The sequence below is a fragment of the Acipenser ruthenus genome, chromosome 9 (assembly GCF_902713425.1).
Source record: "Acipenser ruthenus chromosome 9, fAciRut3.2 maternal haplotype, whole genome shotgun sequence".
Taxonomy (NCBI): domain Eukaryota; kingdom Metazoa; phylum Chordata; class Actinopteri; order Acipenseriformes; family Acipenseridae; genus Acipenser; species Acipenser ruthenus.
The window spans coordinates 5,669,706-5,687,837 of NC_081197.1; the positions used below are offsets into that span (position 1 = coordinate 5,669,706).

An 18,132-nucleotide genomic window follows, 5' to 3' on the forward strand; every position below is an offset into this window, starting at 1 on the left:
CAGTAACATGATTATAGTTGAATTTAAGCAAGAGTAATACACTGTCATTTTTACTATTCAGTTAATTGTTTAATCCAGACATCTACTTAGATAGATAGCAACTGGGTGAATGCTGTTTGTGAATTAATACTTTATATAATACTATATTTAGAGTTGACATAGAGAGTCAACTCTAAATATAAGAATAAACAGGTGGAAAGCAATCTAAACATATCCATATCTTAGTGCTACAATGGCTGTCTTCCCAGCACTTTTCAGTATGCTTGAACTTTTTAAAAGCTTATGGTGAATTATTTAGTTTGCTGCAAGCTTGCTGCAAATTTACTGCAGATTTGCGGAAATGTTTCATTTGTGTAAGGATTAGTATTATACTTTTGTTGTATTTGAAAGCTTCCTGCTTAAACATTCTTAACCTACTGTACATTTTTGGTGAACATGTAAAATAACTACATGTGTTGTTTTTTGATTTCTGAAGCTAGATTTATTGTTTTATGATTTCTGAAGGTACTTTATGTTGAACTCTCACAGATTGAACAAAAAAATAATTTTTGCTGGTTTTGTTTTGGAGTTACATTTTTGACACTAATTAACATTTTATTAGAAGTACCTCTGTCATGTGTGTTATTCACAATATTAGACTTAACAGTATGTACTTATGGTGGGCAATTTGGTTGTACCACATGAGAGAACTGTATAATGTATTATTATGTTAACAATTTTACCAGTCAGGGTTTTACTATCTCATTGGAAGAAAATGATATGGAGCCTCTTATAGGTTTTTTATGAGTTGGTGTGACAAGGATGGTGACGTCAGACCAGAAACAGAAACCAAAACAAGGAATGGCGGGGCAAAACTGAGACGCTATGGCGCTCAGTGCGTTTATTAAATAAAAATAAAAGATTTTAAACAAAACAAAACACTATTACAAAGCAAAAGGCACGAGGGCCAAAACAAACAAACAGACAGAACAAACAAGTACATATCGTGCAGGTTGCAGAGCCAGCATGTTTAGCAATTGTTTTCTATTCACTTTAGTTTAACTTTCCTTCACCAACCGACTCGTTCCGCCTCTCGAACACACTCAGTCTTTTATATTGGTGACCGAGGGACTAACTAGCTATCAATTATTACATTATCCCTCAGTCACATTCTGCACAGGTTTACAAAGTCTGTGTGACTGTCAGCCAGTTAAACAATCAGTAGCTGACAGTCACGCTTTCTCACGAGGTATTTAAAATAAATAATACATAATACAAATAACACACTTTTTTGCCGTCATATATCGTCATGACGATATAATAATAATAATAATAATAATAATAATAATAATAATAATAATAATAATAATAATAATAACAGCACATATAGGGGCTGGACAGTTGGCAATTCTTTTTTTTCTTTCATTTTTTTCTTTCTTTTAATATTTACATTAAGGGGGAACCTTATGGAAAAATAAGATGTATTTGGGTGTTGAGTGGTTTTTAATAATGCACGATATAAACAACAGCAACAAAAATGCCCCAATTATAAAAAATGTAAAGTTGGCCTATTCATTAACCAAATTATTGATTCATTGATTTCAACCTGGAAATGATCAATCATAGAGAATGAAAGAGCCCGGCATTAGCATTTCTTCTTGTACAGCAGCTCTTATCATTCGCATTGAGCCTCCCTTAAGGAGTTGTAGCTCCCACCAATCTGGCCTGAGATCACCAACAGCACTGCAAGTTAGTACTATAGGAACGTGAAAAGCTTTCCACTAAAATGTTCTTCATTTACTGTACATCTTTTCAATGTGCAATTAAGTGACACACAGTAATTGATCTTAATGTCCGATTTTTTTTTTTTTTTTTTTGGCAATGGCAATGGCAATCAAAAGCAATTTACACTTTTGGATATAAAACAAATATGTAACGTGTGTATTGTAAAAAAATAAATAAAATAAAAATAATAATAATACATGTTACATAACATTAAGCCAACTCCTGAGGCTATGATAATTGCATGAAATAATTACACCCCTAAAGAGTTAAAAAAACCTCTCAGCTGTGTGTCAAGCTTCGCAGTGTCCCTACTGCAAGTGTGTGATTTGCTCATGACAAAATACCTAGAGGCTTAATTAAAGAAGCCAGTGTGACAAAAACAAATAGAAATTAATTTTAAAAGTGATCTTTAAATTCATTTTCAATCCCAAAAAACTCCAGATATTATCTTATGTTGAGAAGCTGTGTTTGTAATCATTGCATTTCAATACAGCAGAAAGGTGCCTGATTTGCAGGGTAGCAATTTCCCACCATCTGTGGTCGACTGGAAAGTAAACGTTCACTCTTCCATCTCTGTTCCCAAAGCTGACTTTGCTTACTTCTTTATTTGCAAGGTTGATTCCCAGTATTTGGAAGCATTCAAGGTTTGTATGTGTACCAGATATTGTAGCTGCGTTGTTACCAGAACCAATGTGCAATGGTGAGAAGATGCTTTTGGACCGGAAGTATGTGGTTTACCGGATCTAACCTGTCAAGGCTGCCTCGGGTCCCATGGAGCCTGGTGAAAAGGAGATCAACTGCCTTTCCAATGTCGTGGGCTGTTCTCAGCAATTAATAATACATATTAGAAATGTAGCTGTAACCATCTATTCAGGCAATCAATAGCATGCCGTAATGCTGGATGTTTTGCAGTTACTTTCTGTTAGAGGTGATTTCTTTTCGTCTGTCTCTCCACTATATAAACATCTTCACGTGTGCTGTCATGTTTTCAAGGGACTAGGACTTCTTCCTTACATAGCTATGACCTGGGTTATTAAATCCCTCCCAGCCCAGCCCAGCCCAGCCCAGCCCAGCCTGATTCAGTGCCTCTGATTAACTGTATTTGAGTCTGCAGCTGGAGGGAGCAAAAGGAACTGAAATCCTCTGAGGATTAACCTTGAAGTCATCAGGGTTGCTGTAATAAAATTCACCAGCGCTGCATCTTCTCTGCTGATTATATACTACGGTGATCCTTTACTTTTGGACAGTTTATCTGACCTTCTCCTGACGCCTGGGGTATATGTGTATGTTTCTGTCATTAAACACAGAAGAAATGGGCAAGCACAGACAGGCAGTGGTGCTGTGGTAATTCTATTAAATAGAGTCTGTATGAAGTAAAGGCGATGTGTTGGAAAAGTGTGCTGCAGAATTTCTCTGGATGTGTTCTTGAAAGGATCGACCTGCCAAAGACTGAAAGTTTTCTGTTAGGTAATGTCTTTAGGTTCTCTGAAATTAAAATGGTATTGTATTGAATTGTAACTCTTGATTAAGACGGTATTGCAATTCTTGATACCAGTACATGCGGGAAGTCTTTTATTAACAGGAAGTATACATTGAATATGTAAAACCATTTCCTTGAACTTTAACGTGTAACAAGAATAAAAAAAAAGTTGTTTAAAAATTAGGGAAGATGTTATTCTATTGGCTGGCCATGTTCAGTTTTTCATCATAATAGACAGGATTGTAACAATCTGGCACATTGACCACTCACTCCAGCTGCTGCCAGGCAAGATGCGCTGATTGTGTCTATATATCTGTCACGCTCGATAAATGCCTTTATCATACGTATACATCATATGCATTTCATATTTATTTTTTATGAAATACATATGATTATTACAACACTTGTTTGACTTGAGTTTCTAAAGATGGTAACCCAGAGAAAGTTCACAAATACACTTAAACTTAACACGGCCTGTATTTTCATTGTCTACTACAGTGTCTGTTTTTTTTTATCATTTGTTTGGGCACCCTCATGAACCCAGCATGGGAGGTGAACACTGTGGGAAAGTGCACTCATAATGTTTATATGCAGTAAATGCATCTACAATCTAGAATTTGAAGAATCAGGCAGCAGTGAAGAATATTTAATTGAGCAGTGTAATGTTGTTGTGCATAACCAAAAAAAAAAAAATGAGATATTGCAAGATTTCTCATTTTTCACACAATATGCATCTTCAACTTGTAGAGGACCATACAATACACATTTTAAAAGCTTCAAGCCATTTCTGACTCCAGAAAGTCTGCAACTAAATAGAGTCTCAGACACATATCAGACACCACTGAACAGCAGCAGAGCCCTTTTGAGGAAGCGCCATGGCTAGCTGCTGGGGTTTTTTCATCCTTTTATAAGAGGTTCATGGAGTTGCAGGTATAATACTGTATTGTACAGCGTGTTAGAAAGTGTCATGTTGACTTGGGAAGGATTTGGCCTGTTCTTTGTCTGCTGGTACAGTGCGTTTGGTTTATTGTTTATTTACAAAGAGCAAAGCTGCAAAGTCACCTCAACAGCCGTCCCAGGAGATACCCAGTCCTATGTGGAGGGGATCCCGGCACGCTTATGTAACCGAGGGCTGCCAGCTTACATATGCTCAGCCATAATTTTGCTCCCCCTGGGCCTGGGAGGAAGAAGGGCAAGCAGTCCCTCAGGTGGTAATGGCAACAAAACAACCGCCCTCAGCCCCTCCCCGAGGATTATTGAGATCAGGCAAAGAGATGCGACAGTAAGCACGAGACACTATTCACTGTACTCTGATGTCACAATCCTTTCTTATTTGTTTGTTTTTTCTGCTTATCAAAAAGGAGTATTATAGGACAAGGTACTTGCAGGACAGTGATTTTACATCAAGACACACGCCCCCCAAAATGTTTAGGCCACGAGTTGGGTAGATAGGAATGTAACTTTTCTTATTTCTTATATATATATATATATATATATATATATATATATATATATATATATATATATATATATATATGACAGAGTGCACTGTTTTGACTGACTCCGACTTGCACCCTGTGTATCATTGACATTGAAATTAGAGAACTTCCCATCAACCCTTGGGATAGAGATAGCAAAATAGCACACGTTTTCTATTTGGCATGCTTTTATTTTATAACCCAGCGTGTTGCCCTTATTACCTCCTCCTCCCAAAAAGTAAACTAACAAACAAACATATCAGTAAAGCCATCATGATTTTACAACATGCAAAGCAAATTCCAATGTGGCCCTTGGTAAAACTGAGTTTGACATTCCTTCTGTAGGACCATCACATCCTGGCGAGAGCAAACAGCAGTCAAGGTATCAGAAGGCACCTTAACCCAAGAGCTGTTCTATGCCATTGAAAGGAATACCCTTCGACAGCTGTGTGATTTATCTCGGCTTAATGAGGACACTGCCTGCAGGCATCCCTGGGGCCACACTTTCAGTCCCAGGCCCTTTAGATCTGAAGCTTAGTTCTTAGACTTGGTCGTTTAGTGCTATGTGTTTGTGCTTACATGGGGCTTGACCTTCTGTGGATCACACACATCAACTGCCTTTTTTGTCACATCAAGCAATTTGAATTTTTGGTTTAATAAAGTTCCCACCAATGCGTACAGAGAAAAACGGTCAGATATATTGATATACACACACACATATAATGTATGTACTGTAGATAATGTATAATTACACTATTCACAAAAAAAATAAATGCCTGTAGTATCGGTATATCATTTTATTACCTTATAACTGCACCTGATAATGTCTACATTCTGTCAAAATATTGATATTTAAGTGTATCTTCATGGAAAGCAGAACTGGAAAAACAGTTTACACATTGTATAAAGTATTTGAGGAATGAGAGCGCTTGTTGGTAATCTTTATTAATTGATTTATTATGGCAACAGGAAATCTAGCTGCACTGATAACATTGACTACCTGTCAGGGTCAGGATTTGATATGTTCTTAATTACAATAGGCCTTTTTTTCCCCTTACTTGTTACACAGGCTTCTTTACAGACCCAAGTCACATCTCGCCTGCAGTATATTATATTTCTCTTCCAGGTACAGAATAGCTTGTAAAGTGCCAGGTTAGGAGCCTGGTAACCATCCAAATTAGCTCTGACTTCTGATTGGCAAGCCCTGATGAAACCCAATATGTAATGTTCACAAAGCTATTTTGGCAAACTATTAATACCATACAAGATTTAATGCCAGAATGTGTATGATGGCTTATCGCTATTCACAGGAATCCCTCTTTTGCTGCTTGGGGGTGTCCTGTAGGATTCTGAACATTTTTTTGTAACACTTGTACAGCTATGTACAGTTTTCTAGCATTTCTATAACATTTCATTGCACAAACATTAATTCAAAAGTGATTTGTAATTCTGTGTTATTATCTATAACTGTAAATAGCATAATTAATAACATATTTATAGATTTATATGACCACTTTTAACAAATCCCTAAACTAAAGTTTTATAAAAAATAAAAAAATTCCAAACATACAATCCCGTACCACACTGGTAGCATAGATCCCAATGGGAAATGAAAACAGTAAACTGTGTTAATTGACTTAAATCAGGAACAGCTTCCTGTCATAGATGAACTTTGGTTGAGATTTGAAGGTTTTCTTTAAATACAGCTTTCTTTTATAGCTTTTGCACAGAACCAGCCGCCTTGTTTTTCACAGGCCTTCAATAAAAACATTGACTTGTATAATGATACACAGCCTATAGTATACAGTAAATCATTTAGGAGGTGATCCCGCCGTTGCCCCCCAAAATTGCTAGGTATATCAATAGGTATTAAATGTCATCTTTTTTTCAGACCTCCAGTAAACCAGGAATGAATGTGTTTAATTATGGGCTCTGCCTTCTTACGCATGGTTTTGCAGTATCCACTTATATAAAAACGATTCGAATAGCAGCGGAAAAATAAAAAGAATGCAGAACTTTAATTAGAATTAATGGTGTGGAAAATATAGATGAAGAGGGCTGTGTTTAAAAGGGGGGCCACCCGATTTATAAAACAGTAATTTAAATTGTGAATGAAAAATTAATTTTAATATAAGATAATGTAGTTTGAACTTGCCTCTCAAGGTAGGAAAAAAAAAAAGTCACCCACAAAAAAAGATCTCCAAAAGAGATGTGGTCAGCTGCACATAATTCCTGGATATTAATGACATTTTAAACTGAACAGATGCTTTTTGTTTATGAAGATTATTTTTTTTTGTTCAGTCAGGAAACTCATGTGATTGATTATTTATTAAAACACAGACAAGACAACACTACTATGTTACATATTTTACACTACATTCTTTGGTCTTTGGCCTACCTTTTTGTGGTACCCCTGCCCATAAATTAGCTCACAGAGAAGTGGAGACAAAGCCAGGAAGCAGGTAGAGGCTGGGGAGAAGGAGGTGAACTCTGACACACAGCGGGGACGCAATGGATTGAGGGAAGATAAAAATCCTTTCGAAGGACAAAAAGATACTAGCTATTCAATTGACGATTTGATCTGGTAGCGCCTACAATATGCTTGCTGTTTACATGATTTGGTGATCTAAGGCTAAAGTGAGTTCCCTGCCAGAACCATCGCTTATCATTTTCATGTGAGTATTTATATAATTCAACCTATGTAACACAATAAAAAATGTATTTTGAGATAAGGCAGGGAGGGGGTTAAAATCCTCCCTGCCAGAAACGTATTTGTTTAATTGTGTGTTTATTGTTTAATTACATTTGTTAATTGTTTTATTAGTATCTATATATATTTATTGAAAAGCATGAGGTTTTACTTGCCTCACTGTTTACAGAAGTATCCAAACATAATACAAACAGTGGTATGTATGATGCATGTGATGTTGTTTTGATTATTGAAATCACGACCACATTCATTTAGAGTCTGAAGCTTGAGTGCCACAGCGCCTACACTACTGTCCATCTCCAATGTATCTGCTGCGTGAAGAGCTAGTGCAGTGTGGAGCCAGTCTACTGAATTTCCCATTGACACCTGGTTCCATGGAGAACATACAGTATCTCAAATACAGAAAGAGTCTGATTATATGACAGGCAAGTAAAAGTGCATGAAGTGCTGTGTGACGTCTGCCATGGCCCTCTGCTGACCTTTCTAGAACGTCTGACAGTGGAAATAGGTCCATCATACAGCACAACACAATTGTTTCCATTTCATTTTTTTCTATTTCTTTTTTTTTTGTTAATAATATTTTACTTTTTCCCCCTCACCTCTAATGAATTCCGCTCCCCCCCGTAATAAAAAAGGACAAAAATCTTTTGCTCTGTAATTTACAGAAATAAATATATTAATGGTGATGCCTTCATACAGTTACAGATTGTTCGTGTTGGAAGTCTGGATTTAACACCAGAAAATCTTTTCTAAGTAGTTACAGCAGTGTTACTCCTTACTGATCTTTTTAAATTATCCTTAAAGAATGCAATAGAAATAATAATTGAGGTCATGTAAGTTACTGAAGTGGAGCAATGAAGACAGCCAGTCTGCTTTCATTTCCCTGTTTGCGAGCTTGTGTTCTGTTACCAGCTTTAACTGAAACAAAGACACACACAAATAAAGATGCTTTCAATAACAGTCAAATATTTATATAAAACTATTTATAGGAGTGAAAAAGTAAATGCGGAAATGCAAATGCAGAGGGCATCAATTATGAGCTTAAAAATGTCCAAAACACAGGCGTGAACAGGTGTGTCATTTTATGGGGGTATTTTTTCATTGTTGTCATGATGGCTTTTGGCATTGGGTTAAAAAAAAAAAGCAGCACAAGTTTCAATGTAATGTAATTCAATACAGAATTTATATTTCTGTGAATTAGTCTCTTAATGTATGTTAAAAGGAAGTCACTAAGGAAGGTCATTCTCAGCTACTGTATATCTACTGGTCAAAATCCCATCTGAGATATCTAAACTGGACGCCGCAGGCCTATGTTCCGGTGCCTATCATATTCGTCATAGAGCGGTTGATTTTAATTAAAGCTTGTGTTGAGGTCAAATACAGAAGCACCACCACTTTAACTGATACCCCAGTCAAAGCAGATATTGATCGGATAAAAGCTAATCCGCTTCATTGGGCACCAGCCGCTTTCAACAAGAGGATGTGAAACCAGCAGTGGCTGCTCTGGCGGTCGTTTGTAATCGTTATTAAGTGAGTTCCTGTCCATTTTCATTGATACTTGGCCTTGTTTCCTGCTAATATTGTATATTACAGTGAGTGGTTAGAGCAGAGGTTACTGACTCCCAGCCCTTAAAATGTAAGTCCTGTGTGGTGTGGTGTTACATGCATCATGTGGACTTCCATCTTTCCAATACATCGTACCTGCCACACACTTCTGTAATCAATATAGGTCTCACCTCTTAAGACACTTTTCCTGTGCAGTGTCTTCGTGAGTCAAAGCACATTACTGACTGCAAACAAAGTTAGTCAATAGGCAAAGCAACTGGTTGAAAGACTTTTTTACTGTTTTATGTCCAGGTGAAACGAGCAATGAAGTAGCAGACCTGCTGAAAGCAGGGCTAACCTAGTGTACAGTAGTGCCAAGAATCATGTTTAAAATGAGTTATCAAGCAGAATGAACCTCAGGTCAAAATATTATTATTATTATTATTATTATTATTATTATTATTATTATTATTATTATTAGTATTATTATTATTATTATTTAATAATAATAATAACAACACTTAAAAGTTGCTATTTAAAATAGATATGACTATACATTTATTGTTCTTTGTATAAAAGACAGAGATCATGAATAAGATGCTATGTTTTAATTACATGGAGGCCTTTTTTAAATACAGACAATATCAGAGTGCAGTTTAAGGACATCTGGTAATGTTTTGCTGGGTTAGGCATACAATACTAATGGCTTCATTTCTGGTAATGTATTTTTCTTAGCATGTGTAGTTATATAATTTAATAGCTTTTGAATAGTAGCTTTGAGCTGTTGATGGTTTGCATTAGATGAATCATTTGGGGCTTTGACCTATAATAAGATAGATCTCACATATTGTGGCACCAAAATCATTCAGACATTTACTGCAAGTTCAATATCCAGAAGTTTGTATATTATAAAAAGGTTCAAGTGTTTTTTTTTTTTTTTTGGATGCAATCAAACCTACCTATAACATACTGTCTATAAACACGAATATTAAAATTGAAAGCGGTATTGTGTATGCTTCATTCTGAATATGCAAGGTCTTTGCAGAACCGTTTTCTGGGCATTCCATCCCAGTGGATTCTTGGGTCTGTGGGGGCTTGTCTGGCAGTCTGCCTGGGAACATGTTCTAGGATCTCACTTTGCTCTTTCAAGATTGTGCATGTGGAGTTCACGATGGTGCAATGTTAAGTCCATGTTTTACTTGACGTGGTAGTTTTTGATTCTCTCACAACGTGGTTTCATTCCTTCTTCTTTTAAGTTTAGCCAGCTTTGGAATAATAGAAGAAGAAGCTGTGCTGCCAATCTCCCAGCACCCCTAAATCTAAAGCTGCGAGTTTGTTTATGTGTATTGACTTTGCTACAATGCACCACACCAGAATCATGTATCTTCTAAATTATTCTATTACCAATCCAAACCCCAGTCGTTGCTGTCTATTTATTTTGTGCAATAAAATTGGCTTAAGAGTGCTGTCAAGATGAAATCTGGATAAGAGGAGTAAGTATTGGTTTGTACAGTAGCTTTGGGAATTGAGCTACACAGGTATGGGCTATATCCTTTTTGGATAGCCAGCACAGGTTTAGCGACTGCTGGATTCATTTATCTGTACATTTTACTGTACAGCTATGGACAAAAGTGCTGCATCACCCTATAGAATTAACAAATTCTGCTTCATAAAGTCGAACGAAACCTGCTGAATAATGTTGTGTTAACATATTGAATTACATACTGCTTTTTTCCAAATACTTAACAAAAAACTGACCAAAATTTAAAAAATTGGACATTTTGACATCGAACATGAAATACTGTACTACTGTCATGGCTTCCAGTAGACTTTTGCGATACCATTTTGTAATTTCTTTGATTACAAGATGTTAAATAAAAGACCTAAATTATGTTCATATGGTTTATATCTTATTTTTATTATGTCTCAATTGTAAAATTCTAGGTGATGCAAAACTTTTGGGCATAGCTGTAGATAATCATCTTAAAAACAGTGCTGGCTTTAGTTTTTTTTTTTTATTATTTATTTTTTTAAAAATTTAGTTGTGGCCAATTATTTTTACCCCGGTTTTCACCCCAATTTAGCATGCCCAATTATTATCTGTATCACCGGCTCACCGCTCGCAACCCCCCCGCCGACTCAGGAAACGAAGGCTGAAACACGCGTCCTCCGAAACGTGCTCCTTCCAAGCCGTCATTTTTCGCACTGCAGATCCACAGCAATGCTACCAGACCTATAGTGCCAGAGGACAACACAGATCTGGCGGCTCCGCTGCAGAGCCACAGGCGCCCTATCGGCCACAGGGGTCGCTGATGCGCGGTGAGCCGTGGATTCCCCTGCCGACCTAAGCCCTCCCTACCTGGGCAGCGCTCAGCCAATTGTGCGCCGCCCCCTAGGAACTCTCGGTCACGGTCAGCTGTGACATAGCCTGGATTCGAACCAGCGATCTCCAGGCTATAGGGCACATCCTGCGAGGAGCGCCTTTACTGGATGCGCCACTCGGGAGCCCCCTGGCTTTAGTTTTAATTAACATCAGTTGCTATATACATTTGTGTTCCTGAAAATGTGTAGTAGTCAGGCAAAGAGACAAATGACTAACCATTGACGTAATCTAGCAACAATTCAAAGAGAACCAAAGTTAATTAAGGAAATGTAATTTTCATTTTTTACATTTATCTTACTATATCAGGATGTTAGCAGTTATTCTGAGCGGTTTTCTGTTCTGTTGCTCCATAATTAGTTATTATAATTTTTCTCTAAATCTGCCTTCACCTGGCTTTGAACTGCTTTGAGCGTGTCTAGAAAATTCATGTACCAGGACTAAACAGCGTTCCTCATTACATTTAAATCATGAATCCTCAGCTCTACAGAGAGGATGTTTTGGCAGAGTGGAAAGGTCACATTGACAATGTTAAAAACGACTTTTGACACCCAGCGTGGAATGTTCTTTTTTCTAGATTTTTAATGCTATCATACCGTCATTGTACTGTACTTTTTTAGATTTTGGAGATACATGTCCACTTGTCAAAGTGAGTTAAATTTCAGGGACAAATTGTTATAATCCAATAATTTGGATTATAACAACTTTAACACAGCACATTAACATATCCTTCACAAATAATTGTATTTTACCATCCTTGGAGATAGACAAAAAGCAAGGCTGATAAGTAAGTAGAACACTCCAGTTACATCTGTTGTAAACCGAGATGGCCACAATTAGGCAAATAAAATCTGGATGGTTTCTGTAAAACCATTCAAAAACCTTACAAAGTGTGTAAACCCCTTTTTAAAGCAATGCACATTCAATTATTAGTACAGTTCTTGTCACACGGAGTAGCATAGCCCCTCCTTAAATTCCCATAGAATGACACCCATTGGAGAAGCACTTTGAACCTTTGTTGTAAACCCATGTCATGGTAAAAAAGACAAGATTCAGGGTTAAATGGGTCTCCTTCAGGAATAATAGCTCTACAATCATACTATACTATCTCTAACTTTGTTGTAAACATGGGAAAGGCTATAAAAGCAGCAGAAAAAAAATTAATTCAGAGAGAAAAAAATAATGTTATTACCTTTCAATTTTAAGTCTGTATACAATATTTTAGTTGTTGCTTCCTAATTCTTTCAGTCTATGTAAATACATGCTTTTGTGCCAGATCATACCAAGCTTGAAAAATCCGATTATTGCTGAGCTAAGGTGTAAGCCTGTTGGTCTAGCCTGGAGAGGTGAATAAAACGAGCTGGCATTATACCCAGGAGTCCGACTCACCATCTCAGCCCAAGATTGCTGGCGTCTCTTTTATTTAGATTCACATGTCGCCTGTATGTCGTTATAGTTTGGAAACGGCTGGGACTCAATAGAGGACAGGAGAGAGCTCAGGGCTACAGTTTGTGTGTGGCTAAGCTGAAACTATTGTCAGTAAATCATTTGAAAGTATTTCTGAAACTGAAAAGTTCTCAGTGCTGGGAGTTCATGTAAACGGTTGGTTGTTGTCAAAAAACTAGGGGTGTGCATGAACCCGAGATCTAAACCCCAAATGATCATGTCTTACCTGTGCAGAGGATACAGATTAGAACCTCTCTATGTTTTGTCTGAGGTTTAGGTTGGTTGTCTGGCAGGAAGAGAGCATATGGTTTAGTTTTTAGTTCTTCATTATTTAATTCATCAATCATTTTAAACACTCATTCAGAATTCTAAGGGAAAACTATAAGAAATTAAGGCAAATGTTTCGGCAAGTAACTGTACACTGAATACACTACTTGACTACCTGACATTTATAGTTTAACCTTCATTATTTAACTAACTTGTGCATAGGTTTCTATCACATTATATACCGAGCATCAAAAGAAACGTATCACTATTCGTATCACTAGGGCAGCAGTGTGGAGTAGTGGTTAGGGCTCTGGACTCTTGACCGGAGGGTCGTGGGTTCAATCCCCGGTGGGGACACTGCTGCTGTACCCTTGAGCAAGGTACTTTACCTAGATTGCTCCAGTAAAAACCCAACTGTATAAATGGGTAATTGTATGTAAAAATAATGTGATCTCTTGTAACAATTGTAAGTCGCCCTGGATAAGGGCGTCTGCTAAGAAATAAATAATAATAATAATAATTCTAACATTTTTTTTTTTTTAAATAATGTTTATAAATGTTGGACATTGACGAAATGTTTTTGGTTTCTTTTTAATCACTTGATCATTCATCCTTGACCATGACATGCTTGAGTGACTATGACTGAAGCATATGTACTTAATCACCTAATTAGTGAGACAGTTGATTGGGCACTTGATATGGATTGATTTCAGCTGTTGAATTGCAAGCTTGAATAAAAGCAATAAAGAAAATCACAGAAAAAAACCCAATATGCCACGTCTGTCAAGAGAGCAGCGCCTTCGTGCAATCGGCATGTTGGAGGCTGGACTACGCCATCTTCGGTGCTCACAGCCAGCAATTTCAAACCTGGCGAGACGGTATAACCAGACACATCTGTCAATGACAGGCCATGAACTGGGAGACCAAGAGTCACGACACCTGTTCAAGATCGACAGATCATTTTGCAGCATCTTCGTGATGTCATTTGTTAATCAGCACAATAAAAAGTCACTGCACCTGCTCTAAAATAGAGTTTGTCATTTTTCGATCACATCTAGTGAATTTTATCCAAATATAAGTCATACATTTCTCTTGATGCTCAAATATAAGTGATAAGTTTATTTTGCTGCTCAGTATATATTCTCTATTTTAACTTTAATATCACACAGGACTCTTCTACCACTAGCTCTATTAATGTAGAAATATACAGACAACAATGTTAGAAGTGATTACTCTCAACTGTAAAATAATATACTATAAATCGCTGGTCTTTGACTAAAATGCACGTCCCCAAGCGTGATATTTGGAAATTACTCAGTGTATAAAAGAGATACAGGGTACTTTAGCTAATTGCCCAGATTGCCCTGGCAACTGAAGGCAGTCCTTTCTGATTAATGTATTTTACATTCATCAACATATAATCATGAATAAGGACTTCAAATCAGAAGCTGCTTGTGGTCTATCTGGACAATGCTGATTAACTGTGGTATTACTGTTAATCTCTCGTTCTAAATGTCACAGTATGCCTGCACTTCTAGTCTAGTCAATCAAACATTAAAAAAAAAAACAAGACAAAAACAAAACAAAGACCCTACCTAGAAGCACTGATATCGGGAGCTGAATCATAAGTATAGTATCTTATTTGCTTTCTTTGGTGAATGTGGTAAGGAATGTCTACCTGACTTTAACAGCCCATTCTGTCAGTATTTCTCCTCAGCAAGTACTGTTTTCTGTGCCGCCATGTGATGAGAAGCTCATCATGCATAAATACCAGCATGAAAACCACCATCAAAGACTTTATAAAGACTGCTTTTGTTTTAAAAGAAAAACAGAACTCTGAAACGCTTTAAAGAGCTGTTTAAATCTCAATATTCATGTAAAACTACATACTTGCTATCAAAGAAAGTATGTTTAACCTTACAACAAAACGTAAAAAATACATTTAAAAAAAACCCCAAGGTACTTACCTGTTTGTGGAACCATAGCTGTTGGAGCTGGGAGACATCCTAGTGTACAGCTTATAAAGATGTGATGTGCACCGTAGAAACTCAATGGGGAGGTTTCAACCCTAGAAAATAAAAAGGAAAAAATACCGTTTTAACTTTGGTACAAGAGTAAACGAGAAATTGTCAGTAATGTGTGTCATACAAAGTCATTGCAATACAAACTATCGTTTGATTATTCTAAAGATGCATTTATTATTTTAGAATATTCCAGAGGAAGGAGCTTAGCTAGGTAGCCTGCTATATTTACCTAGTAGTTAGTTTGAGAGAGACTCTTGGACACGATAGTCCAAGAGTAGGATGTCCAGCTCAATTACCACAATTTAAGATTTATATTGTCTTGTTGCTGTTTAGCCTATTGAAAGTAATTTGTTTCGGTAAATAGTTTTTTTGTATTCATCTAGCGCCTTACCAATAAACTACTGTTCTTCACTGTAACATACTGTCTGCTGCTCATGCTTGCCTTGGCTGCCTCGGAGGCATGACAGTAGGCAAGTGGCTAAAATTACAATAAGTAAAACCGTTGGGGGTGGGGGGGGGGGAGCAAGAGACACAAAGATTTAACAGGTCAGCGGTAGTAATGCCTGGATAGTGAACTTTGTCTTTGCCTCCTTTTCTGTATCTCTTCGTTATCAACAAAAATACATGATTGGCTTCGCTTCATGCCTCCAACCCAACTACAGCTGTATGTTAATGCAACACAAGATACGCCCTGTCGTGTGTTATCCCTTACTTTGCGGTGTTGCTGTGCATGTGAGCGCAATACATGAAAACTCCCCAGTAAAGAATACATTTTAGACACTCCAAAACTATATATGACGGAGAGTTTAGACAATTTTTTTAACTTGGAGATATTCTCCATGCATGCATTTTCTTCCTGCATCTGCAGCTGAGTTTTTTTGGGGTTTATAATGGGATCTATAAACTATAAACTATGCTGCTGCTTCCATTCCGTAATTATGTAACCTTTCCACGAACCACCTGAAGGGAGCCGGCAGACCACAGATTGAGAACCACTGGTCTAACTCATTGTCTTTATCCTCGGTAGTCATTATCCCGCTCTCTGTCAGAGCTCTTTCATGGGTATAGATAGCTTTTTGTATCTTGGTTGAAATCCTATTCAATTCCAGAAGCATTTTCAATTTTACACCACATTCTTTGCGACATTGTTCAGAGAGTTAAGCCTTCCACTTGACTTGTGCAATCAAGGTGCAGTGTATACAATTAGCCTCTGAAACTGCAGCAGAGAAAGTCATGGAAGACATTTAAGCAACCCGATACCTTTTGCAATGACTCAACAATATTTTACTGTTAAGGTGAATGAGGTGAGTTGTGAGCTGTGTTGTTCCCAGCCTGCAAAGCTGGTAGTTAGGAAGCTTAATAAATGTGCCAATAAATTAAGCACATCATACAATTTATTGGCCAGTCTTACAGCAGCCCGTGAGGAGACAGTCCGGTGTGTGCTATCGACTGTAGAGTGCACCATTCAGTATTTCTGGTTAAAATGGCTTGTCACTGTGCCTGGTAGTAAATAAAAGAACGTGCCTCTTGATGGGTTTGAGCAGACTGTCCTGTTATATTTCTGCACTCCCTATTCCATATTTGACTGAGTGCCTGCAAGCTTTTTCTGGATGCTGTTTGTGCTTCTGTCCTCAGTCTAGAACAAACAGTGACACTTTCCCAAATAGTATGTGGCTCTTAGAATATACTGTATAAGATTTTATTAGAATATATAAGATGTGGTTTATCTGACACTACTCGTCAATTACTGTAGTAGATTGAACTGCTTACAGTATTACGGTATAAAATAGTAGATATAACTGTATATAGTACTTGTTCTTTGTTTAGTGTGTGGCTCAGCAAATTATGAAATACATATTGTAAATCCCCATATAAATTAATAGAAAAATAATAATTGAAAATTTGACTTAAAAAAGCATGGTTTTTGATTTTCATACATTTAAACAAAGCAATGGTTCTGGCAGGGAACTCACTTTAACCTTGATCACGTAAATATCAAGCATATGTTAGACGCTTCCAATACCAGACTAAATCGTCAATTGAATAGCTGGTTTGTTATTCGTCCCTTGGTAAACGATATGTCCAGTGATCGGCAAGGAAAAGATTTCTATTTTACCTCAATCCACCAGGTCCCTGCTGCGCGCCAGAGTTTACCTCCTCCTCCCCAGCTACCACCTGATTTTTTGGCTTCGTCTAACCAGGGAGAGTGGCTGTCCTACCCCTCTGCCCATGACTTCCCTACGATCAGCCTCTCCACTTATCTGCAAGCTAATTTATAGGCAGGGGTACCTCGAAAGGCCAAAGAATCTACTGTAAAAGCATGTACATTGTAATAGTGTTGTCTAGCCTGTTTTAATAAATAATCTATCCAATGAGTTTTCTGACTGAAGTAATTAACTGCATCTCCTGCTTGGAAATGTATTGACCCACCAGTATTTAAACTAGAAGACTGTCGAAGGCAGGAGAGGCCAATCAGCAACATTTGAAATAAAGTACAGTTTTTATACCTCTGCTGCATCACAAAACAGTTTACTCAATGTATTTGTAATGTGCACTTGTCCCCATTGACATACTGTTAGGGACTAAAAGACATGTTTCTCTTGTAGACAGCCGAGGTACCCAGATGTCTTAATTTGATATCCCTGATCTGGCTGCTATTAGGGATGGGTTATTATAAAACGGTTCAGTACCAACAGCCAATCAGCTTCCAGCTCTCGCTTGACTTCTATCAGAAGGTAGATGTCTGCTGCTAGATCACAGCATCGGCTGTGAATCAGACTTAAAATCTATCTGTGCAAGGGTCATCTTTTTCATTTTGACTTGCCGTAATGAAAGCTCTGTTGCTTTTAGACTGCAAATACTAAACAAAGACACAATTGGGATGCATAACTCCAGTCGCGGTCAACTACCGCACGGTGGAGCCTTCCTCGACGGGCACAACCGCTTAAATGTAATCCCAGGTGACTCCTCCCAGTCCAGACTTTTTAAATGCAAGCATCTGTTGGCATGTATTATGTGTGGCTTCTGGAGAAGAAACA

General features: G+C 37.4%; 1 protein-coding gene across 5 annotated transcripts in view; it reads left to right on the plus strand.

Moving 5' to 3' along the window:
* LOC117962480 (contactin-5-like) overlaps positions 1–18,132 on the plus strand; it is a 216,380-nt gene that overhangs the window by 24,974 nt on the left and 173,274 nt on the right. The window lies entirely within an intron of this gene.